The sequence below is a fragment of the Engraulis encrasicolus genome, chromosome 23, assembly GCF_034702125.1.
Source record: "Engraulis encrasicolus isolate BLACKSEA-1 chromosome 23, IST_EnEncr_1.0, whole genome shotgun sequence".
Classification (NCBI taxonomy): Eukaryota; Metazoa; Chordata; class Actinopteri; order Clupeiformes; family Engraulidae; genus Engraulis; species Engraulis encrasicolus.
Genome location: NC_085879.1, coordinates 31,766,001 through 31,775,676, shown reverse-complemented (window position 1 = coordinate 31,775,676; position 9,676 = coordinate 31,766,001). Strand labels below are relative to the sequence as shown.

The following is a 9,676-nucleotide window of genomic DNA, read 5'->3' as shown; positions in this document are numbered from 1 at the left end:
ACCCAAAATGTCTCTAAGCTGCACGATGCAATATAGCCAAGTATTCGAGAAAACCTGATGCAGCCAGAGTCCAACAACTTCAATGCACCAGAAGTGAATTCGCCTTCTAGTTGGGTGCGTGCGTCACGTGTATTTAATAGAATATATGCGCATGTACAATACAGCTACCTTATTACCTGGAATATTTTTGAGGGCTGATATTACAAAAAGCTAGTAGGTAATTTTACTTTTCTTTTCTCTACCTACCATTCAACCATGAGTGGTTGGCTCTGTCCACCCACCAGTTTGAACTAAATAACTATTTTTTTGTATTTTATTATTTTTATTTATTTTTTTGGGGGGGGGGGGAGATAAGTTCAAAAATGTAAAAAAAAATCCAATTTGGCAAACAATAAATCAGAAAAAAACTGAATGAGGAAAAATAAAACGGATTTCATAGGCCCCTACGACAGGTTAGGTTTGGGAAGGGCACAATTCATAAAACTCAGAAACATACAATGCTTTTTCAAAAAAGGGTTCTATGTTCCCCGCTGCATCCAAGTAGACTGCTGCCACATTGCTAAGAGCAGGTTGTTGTTACATCTCTGACAGGTTAGGTTTAAGGATAGTTTTAGTCAGGGCACATACAAAAATGGATTTTAGTAAAAGTTGTCAATTCATAGTAAATATGTGGTAAATATGAAAGTAAGAGGAAAAATACTACAGGTACTGCCTTTTAATACAGACTATACAGGTATGTACAACATTATAAACATTGCTGTTGATTTCATGTTCTTCAGACGCCAATCATGCCAGCAGGGTCTACTGAAGGTCTCTGGTCACTGCGTCCTCGTCATACTGCAACAGGCACTCAGTCTCACTTCTGGGAGCTGTAGAAACAACAAATAAATGAATACTTCACCATGCACCTCATATTGACATAGCAAATATATCAATAAGCAAGTCATATTGAGCCCAACAGTATATAGTCTATAGTCTCATGCACTATGTCTCCCTGCCAGGATATGTAGGATGTAAGAAAATAAATCAAAACATAGCAATGCACAGCATTGAGAACTTATCTATAAAGTAGCACAAGTCATATTGCCAATGTAGGCCAGGGGTGGGGAACCTATGTCTTGAGGGCCGTTTGCGACCCTTGAGGCCGTTTTATCTGGTCCCCGATATAATTTTAATGTTATTCAGCTTCACATAAAATATGACATATTTTGTAAAGGAACCTTAGAAAATACATTTGCAATACAATTAAGTTATATTCAGGGAAGCTGAAGAAGGTGGTGTTTGTTTAAATGTGGCTGCCTTCAATATAGGTCTAAAGTGAAGGGGAAAATCCTGGTTTGTGTTCATAGTACGGCCCTTGGAGAACTTTTACGGCCCCTCGGCTGAATTTGAATTGGCCCTTCGAATGAGAAAGGTTCCCCACCACTGATGTAGGCTATAGGTTAAGCTTACCCTCTTTCACTCTTCTGTGGTGAGACTGTGCCCATTTTGGGTTGACCTCCACACGCGTCTGTAGCACAGCACACAGGATTGCAGGACACAGCATCCTGCAGGACACTACAAAAAAAAACAAAAAACAAAAAAAAAGGGGAATGAATAAATTACCTGACCAGTTATTAAACAAATGAAAATTGATGTGCCAGAGCTGTGGTAAAAGTAACCTTGGGTCCAAATCATCTAGGCCTAGGGTGTGTGTGTGTGTGTGTGTGTGTGTGTGTGTGGTAAATCCAGTGTTCACATTATTCAGATATGAGAATTAATTAATTCATTCATTTTAACTGACATTAGTACATACCCATATCAGTGTCATTTCACCCTGCCAAGACACTGGACCTGGGTCTATTGGAGCTCTCTGCTCAGGGTGTCCTCGTTATACTGCAGCAGGCACTGTTGTTTCTATAGTTCCTAGACGCGAGACAAATAAATTAATAATTTGCCATGCACCTCATATTGACATAGCAAATATGTCAATAAGCAAGACCTATTGAGCCCAACAGGGATAATCTTACACTATATCAGTTTTCTGTGGTCTCTTGTAAGATTGGCCCATCACCATTCTGCAGGACACTACCGTCTCCCTGCCAGGATCTGTAGGATGTAAGAAAATAAATCAAAACATAGTAATGCACAGCATTGATTACTTATCTATAAAGTAGCACAAGTCATATTGACAATGTAGGCCAGGGGTGGGGAACCTATGTCTCTAGGGCCGTTTGCGACCCTTGAGGCAGTTTTATCTGGCCCCCCGATATAATTTTAATGCTATTCAGCTTCACATGAAATATGACATATTTTGTAAAGGAATCTTAGAAAATACATTTGCAATACAATTAAGTTATATTCAGGGAACCTGAAGAAGGTGGCGTTTGTTTAAATGTGGCTGCCTTCAATATAGGCCTAAAGTGAAAGGGAAAATCCTGGTTTGTTTTCATAGTACGGCCCTTGGAGGACTTTTACGGCCCCTCGGATGAATTTGAAGCGGCCCTTCGAAGAGATACGTTCCCCGACCCTGACGTAGGCTATAGGTTAAGCTTACCCTCTTTCACTCTTCTGTGGTGAGACTGTGCCCATTTTGGGTTGACCTCCACACGCGTCTGTAGCACAGCACACAGGATTGCAGGACACAGCATCCTGCAGGACACTTCAAAAAACAAGGGGAACGAATAAATGACCTGTCCAGTTCTATAAAAAAGAATACCCTGAAAAAGAACACCCTGTTGTTTCTACAGCTCCTAGAAGCGAGGCGAATAAATTAAATATTTTGCCATGCACCTCATATTGACATAGCAAATGTATCAATGAGCAAGTCATATTGGTCACAAAGAAGTTAATCTTACATTCTTTCAGTCTTCTATGGCGAGTTAGGCCTTCAGGTGACTCGTCTTCGCCATATTATGAGACAGCAGCCTGTGAAAACATGGTAAATAGAATAACCCATTAACCTTGGGTCCTAATATAATACATGGACATAAACTAGACCTAGTCAGTAGACCTCCACGTGAAACAATAAGAAAAAGTGACCATACATAATTTCAATTTCTTGAAGAGGCCATCTACACTTATTTGTGCAACAAGTGCTGTTTTGAGGACCCATACTTTTAAAGGACAGGTTGCCTACTGTTGCAAATGGCAGGGTATTTCACATTGATTTCGGGGTGGCGTGCTCAACTTGACCACTCTGGTCGACATTGAGCTCGCGCTGATACATTGGCTCGCGTTACTGAGAGCTGCCGCCAGAACTACTCACGGTTAGCTTTCATAATATAGAACGCAACAAGGAAGAATCGGTCGGTTTGGTGAAAGGGCAAGGTGTTTCAAGGGATGTTAGCTAGTTCTACTCGATACATAGTAGTGACGCTACGACCAAGCTACTAGAGAATGTAATTAAACTAGTCGCTTCGCTACTGCCCAGCACTGAAAACCAACATACCCAGACGGCACACCAGTCTTTCCAACGTCGCCTAGATGCATTTTTGCCGCTGTAAAATACATTGGCAAGGCGTCTAAGCGTTAGTTCATCAGCGAAATGCCGGGCAGACGTGAAAAATGAGCAGTGTCCAGCATCTAGTTGATGAGCTAACGCAATAGCATGCTAACGGTAGCCTTTGTCTATCTTTAGGCAGGGGAAAGGCAACTGAGAACGAGCAATGTCAAACAATTTACCATCAACAAGTATAGTTAACATATTCACTGTTTCACCACAGCATTTTGTCATTACGATGCTCGCAAGTCATCAGAATTTCCTAGCGTACAGCAGCAACTAGTGTAGTCACATTGAGGGGACTTGAGCTACCAGCTATGTAAAGCGGCTGTGCCATAACTTAGCAATGGCGGATCTGTGTTCAGAGGAGCTATTCAATCGCTCTTGAGTACTGAAACTTTAAACCACAGTTGAGTAAAATGTACTTACATGTATATGAAGCCCATTTTCCGTTGGTATGTGAGGAACTTTCCCCCCATATCGCCAAGAAACTTGTAAACCACACAGACAACGCGTGGTTCTGTTCAATCAGGAAGGTGCTGTTGACCGCGGCTGATGGCTTCTTTGTGGCTTGTGTGTGGAATTCGCCAATTCGTTTTACTGCCACCTAAAGGCTTGGTGTAGAACTAATTTAACCAGAGACGGTCTATTTTCAACTAACTTGAACAATCCTTGCTTTAGTTCAGAATACCATTTAAAAACCAGAGTGGCCAAGCACATTGATGTTTTTCCTCAAAAGCAGCTGAGGAACCTTTTTAATTCGAAGGGTCACTTCAAAATGTATGTCCAAGAAAGATCATTCAGATGATTCTATTTTGATAGCCTATTCTGTAGGTTCATTTAAATGTTTATAGCACAGATCGAATTGTTTGATCAACTTAATTTCTGAGCTTATAGTATCATAATAAAATGTACTGGCAGCAAAGCTGTGGCTAGTAGAAATGTTTAATGCAGGGGTGGGGAACCTTTTTCATTCGAGGGGCCACTTCAAATTCCTACCATGGTCATAAAATCCTCCGGGGGCCGTACTATGAACACAAATCAGGATTTCCCCATAAAATTTAGGCCTATATAGACACCTTTAGGCCTATATAGACATATAGACATCTTTAAAGGTAGACACCTTTAAAACAGTCCCCACCTTTTCTAGGTCCCCTGAATATAGGCTAACTTAATTGCATTGGAAATGTAATTTCTAAGATTCCTGTGAAGTTGCAAAACATTATAATGATATCAGGGGCCGGATAAAACGGCCTCAAGGGCCCTCGAGACATAGGTTCCCTACCCCTGGTTTAATGGTTAGTGATTCTGAAAAACACCACTGGGCAGCGTGAAAAAACATAGCCTACACACACACAGACACACACACACACACACATTTTAGTAAAAGGCCAAAAAATGCCCTAGGGACCCCAAAATCCTAGAAACAGGCCTGCCGACCCCCCACTCCCTCCCACCCACCTGACCTCACCCCACCCCACCCCACTTGAAATTGACTGGGGCAGCTCCCGACCTGATCACTGGCATTTACATATTAAAGGCTCTTCTAAGAAGGGGATGGGAGGGGGGCATGGGGGAGCCGCAAATGCTGTGGCTTGAGGTATGAGGCAATTTAAGGTGCAAAACTCATCCACAAATTCCTCTTTTCATGCAGTGTACACTGAAGCAGATTACTCTGCTTCGCAAAAAAAAACAGTGCACCAATAATACTCCCCGTCTTCAACCTACTATTTACCAGATATACTGTATAGGCTAGTAATAGTATTAAGTTGTGCTACCTTGTTTTTTGTGGTAACGACAGTGTAGATCAGGTAATAGCCTGCAATAGGGGAAGCGGCATGCGACAGTTTTAAAGACAGAATGTCGTCGCCAAATGTAAAATCACCTCTCTCATGCTGACATGACGGGGCACTACTTCATTAGGCTACAATGTTGTTCATGTCTGTTTGACTCACACTATACAAGTGGTTCAATTTGTGTTTTTGTGCTCATCGGTCAAAAGAGACAGACAGGCTTGCTTGATAGGGCTACACAAAGCAAGCGACATCGGTCCACTCAAAATGGTCCGAACTGATTTCATGTCTCCTCAGTCTCTCCATTTGGCTACGGTTTATTAGCCTACTCTGTTTTGCTATTTTCGTTGTTCTTAGCCCTGGCATTAGAGATGAAGCAACTGTGATCAGCGAGGTTGTGGAAACGGTTGAATAGGCCTATGGTCCTAAATTGGAAGCGGCCGATGCCAGTTTTGAAGACAGAATGTCGTCGCCAAATTTAAAATTCGATCTCTCTCATGCTGGCGTTACGGGACACACTTAATTACAATGGTGTTCCTGTCTGATTGACTCGGTTTTAATTGTCTTTACCGGTTCAAATTGCAGTAGGTATGCAAACTCTGTATCCTGAGGATACCCGTTCCTGACTTGAATAATGCCGAAATAAGTTAGGGACGGATTGGGAGACGGTGAATGAAAGACAGAAAAAAGTCGAGTTTAAATTCATATGGTGGTCTTGTTTAGGGCTCACACTTGTGTTATTATCAAATGCCCAATGCTAAATAAAACATGCAATTTGCTGACTGTATTTCTACTACTACTAAAACTGGGGGATGGACAATCACGGAAGCACAGACAGACGTAGGCCTACAAGCACAGGCAGACGCTGCTCTGCAAAAGCAGTGCTATACTGCCCCCCGCATTCCGAATGGCCACAGGGTGTAATGATCACGGTGCGCTGCCGCGGCACGGCACGGTAATGAGCAGATTGAAGTTACACCATCTGTAGCATAGGGCCTTTAGTAATGCACTACAGCTTGGTAATTGTCATTATGGTAACGGCAAATTTATTATGCCGTGTCTTAACGGGTTAAGAGGCAAAAGATAGAGAGAAATTAACTGAGAGAACGAGCTCAATATGGAGAGGGGTGGGCGATACGACAACATTGCATCGTGAATCGTGAAATCGAGCACAAGATCGTCTCGAATCTGCCAAAGTGGAGAAATCGTATAGATTGTCTTGCAGTAAGGATGCTTACTATCGGTATCAGAGTGATGTCTACTTACTTAGTGTTGTTGACTTAGTAGTGTTGTCTTTTTTTCTTTATATTATTGTATTCCAATTTTGCACTTTATGAGAGTGTCATCAGTGTGTTTACATTTAATTAATTGCTAATTACAAATTGCAAGTATATAAAATACCTGTTTTGGTTTTTTGTTGATTTTATTTTTTCGATGGAAGATTGTGATAAAAATTCAGAATAGAGATTTTATTTTATTTTTTAAATCGTGATGTGACATTTTTTTGCCATATTGCCCACCCCTAACAAGATGGATAGAAAGCAAAGCAGCTGTGGCGTTGTGGTCAAGGAGGTGGACTTTAGATCAGAGGTTTGCAGGTTTGAATCCCATCCTTTCACTCCCTATCTCACTCCATGGCCAAGATGCTCTAGATCAGAGGGTTGCAGGTTCAAATCCCACCCTTCCACTCCCTACTGTACTGAATGCCTGAGGTGCACTTGAGCAAGGCACCTAACCCCACAGTCCTCCAGGGACTGGAACCAATACCCTGTACTAAAATAACTGTAGGCCCTGCCGTGGCTAGGGTTCGGTTCTCGGCTGGGTACTTTGCCGACCCCTCCCCGTCTCTCTCCCCATTCGCTTCCTGTCCACCTCTCACACTGTCCTGTCGAATAAAGTCGAAAAAGACCAACAAAAAAAACTAAGTTGCTTTATATAAAAGCATCAGCTACTATTTGTAATGTAGTGAAACAATGTAATGTAGAAAGACAGTGGGAGATACTGTAGGGAAAAGGTGAAGAGTAAAAGGAGTGAGATAAAGAACAAGTGATGAACAGACAATGCAAGAGTATTGAGAGAGAGAGAGAGAGAGAGAGAGAGAGAGAGAGAGAGAGAGAGAGATATATACAGAGAGAGAGAGAGAGAGAGAGAGAGAGAGACAGAGCGATAGAGACATACAGAGAGAGAAAGAGAGAGATATACAGAGAGAGAGAGAGAGAGAGAGAGAGAGAGAGAGAGAGACATACAGAGAGAGAGAGAGAGAGAGAGAGAGAGAGAGAAGGAGAGATATACAGAGAGAGAGAGAAATAGAGACAACGAGACACCACACTGATGAGCACTTCAAATGGAGCTGTCACACACACTGCAGACACTGACGTCATAAGACATCCATTACACACACACACACACACACACACACACAGACACGCACTTACAACCGTGCAAAGACAGCGAGGGAGAGATAGGAATAGACACACACACATACTGTACACAAACACACACACACACACACACACACACACACACACACACACACACACACACACACACACACACACACACACACACACACACACACACACACACACACATACACAAACACACAGTACATACAGTACTTGTACACACACGCACATCCATCACATGTGCTGTATGTCCAACGACCCCCCACGCATACAATGTTCGGCCAATCAGAACTGAGGAGCGTGTCTGGTCGGACTAGTTTGCTCAGCACATTGGGACATACAGTAGTATATAGTTAGTGTATAGGCTACATTATGCTGATTTATATGTGTAGAGTATGTGTGTGTGTGTGTTGGGACATATGCTTGTTGTGTATGCATGCGTTGGCTTGGGGACCGTGGGGTCATTAACAATGTGTGCATGTTGAAGCAAGCATGTGATTGTGTGTGTGTGTGTGTGTGTGTGTGTGTGTGTGTGTGTGTGTGTAGGGTTGCATGCTTCTTCATGATGTAGAGATGTGTGTATGGGATGTAGGGATAAAAGGTTAAAAGGTGTGTGTGTGTGTGTGTGTGTGTGTGTGTGTGTGTGTGTGTGTGTGTGTGTGTGTGTGTGTGTGTGTGTGTGTGTGTGTGTGTGTGTAGAGATGTGTGGGTGGGGTTGCGTGCCTCTCGTTAACATCCTAACATCTGTGTGTGTGTGTGTGTGTGTGTGCGTGTGTGCGTGCGTGCGTGCGTGCGTGTGTGCATGTGTTCATGCCTCTCATCGACAAGTGTGTGAGTGTCTGCTATGGCCTCCCAGAGAATGCTGCTCTAGCTCACTGAGCAAAAGATCTAATAATACCCTGTGTTAGCATGCCTTCCAGACGAAACACAGACACACACACACACACACACACACACACACACACAGCCTGAAGACCTTCTACATTGCGACAGAGCTGGCAACTGTCGCCCACACACTTATCCTCATTAACCCTCGCACTCAAAGACTCTAATACACATAAACACACACACACACACACACACACACACACACACACACACACACACATTAACATACGCACACATACACAGACACACACGCGCACACACACACGCGCAAACACACACACACACATACACACAAACACACACACAGATACACACACACACACACACACACACACACACACACACACACACACACACACACACACACACACATTAACATACGCACACATACACAGACACACACACACATACACACACCCACCCCCACACACACACACACACACACACACACACACACACACACACACACACACACACACACACACACACACACACACACAAAAACGCACACACACACACACACACACACACACACACAAAAGACATGACGTAGCATATTTATCCCTGGATGACCAATGCAAGGCATGAGAGTGGTATAATATGACGATAAGCACATGTGGATCAGCCACGCCCCATTACACCTCGTTATGTCATGACAGGATCATACATAACAATATATCGCAAGTTATGTCATATCACGCCCCAGTCATGTCATGTCAGTATCACACATAACAATATATTGCACGCCAATTATGTCATATCACGCCCCAGTCATGTCATAATAATAATAATAATAATACTTTCGTTTTATATAGCGCCTTTCAAAACACCCAAGGACGCCAATTATGTCAAAAGAGTATACTATATAATGGTATATCACGCACCAGTCATGTCATGACAGGATCACACATAACAATATAGCGCACGCCAGTTATGTCATGACAGGATCACACATAACAATACAGTGCCCTCCATAATTATTGGCACCCCTGGTTGAGATGTGTTTTTTAGCTTCCAATTATTTTATTTTTTTTCTAAATAATATGGGACCTTAATGGAAAAAAAGAGAAAAATCCAACCTTCAATACAAGTGCATTTATTCAGTGGGG

General features: G+C 42.7%; 1 long non-coding RNA gene across 1 annotated transcript; it reads right to left on the bottom strand.

The window, feature by feature from the left end:
- Nucleotides 1–700: 700 nt before the first annotated feature.
- Nucleotides 701–4,861, bottom strand: LOC134440704 (uncharacterized). The gene is made up of 7 exons (XR_010033003.1): nucleotides 3,911–4,861; nucleotides 2,838–2,907; nucleotides 2,537–2,641; nucleotides 2,010–2,088; nucleotides 1,796–1,905; nucleotides 1,453–1,557; nucleotides 701–869 (listed from the first exon to the last, which is right to left on the bottom strand). It is a non-coding gene; the product is annotated as an uncharacterized LOC134440704 (long non-coding RNA).
- Nucleotides 4,862–9,676: the final 4,815 nt, after the last annotated feature.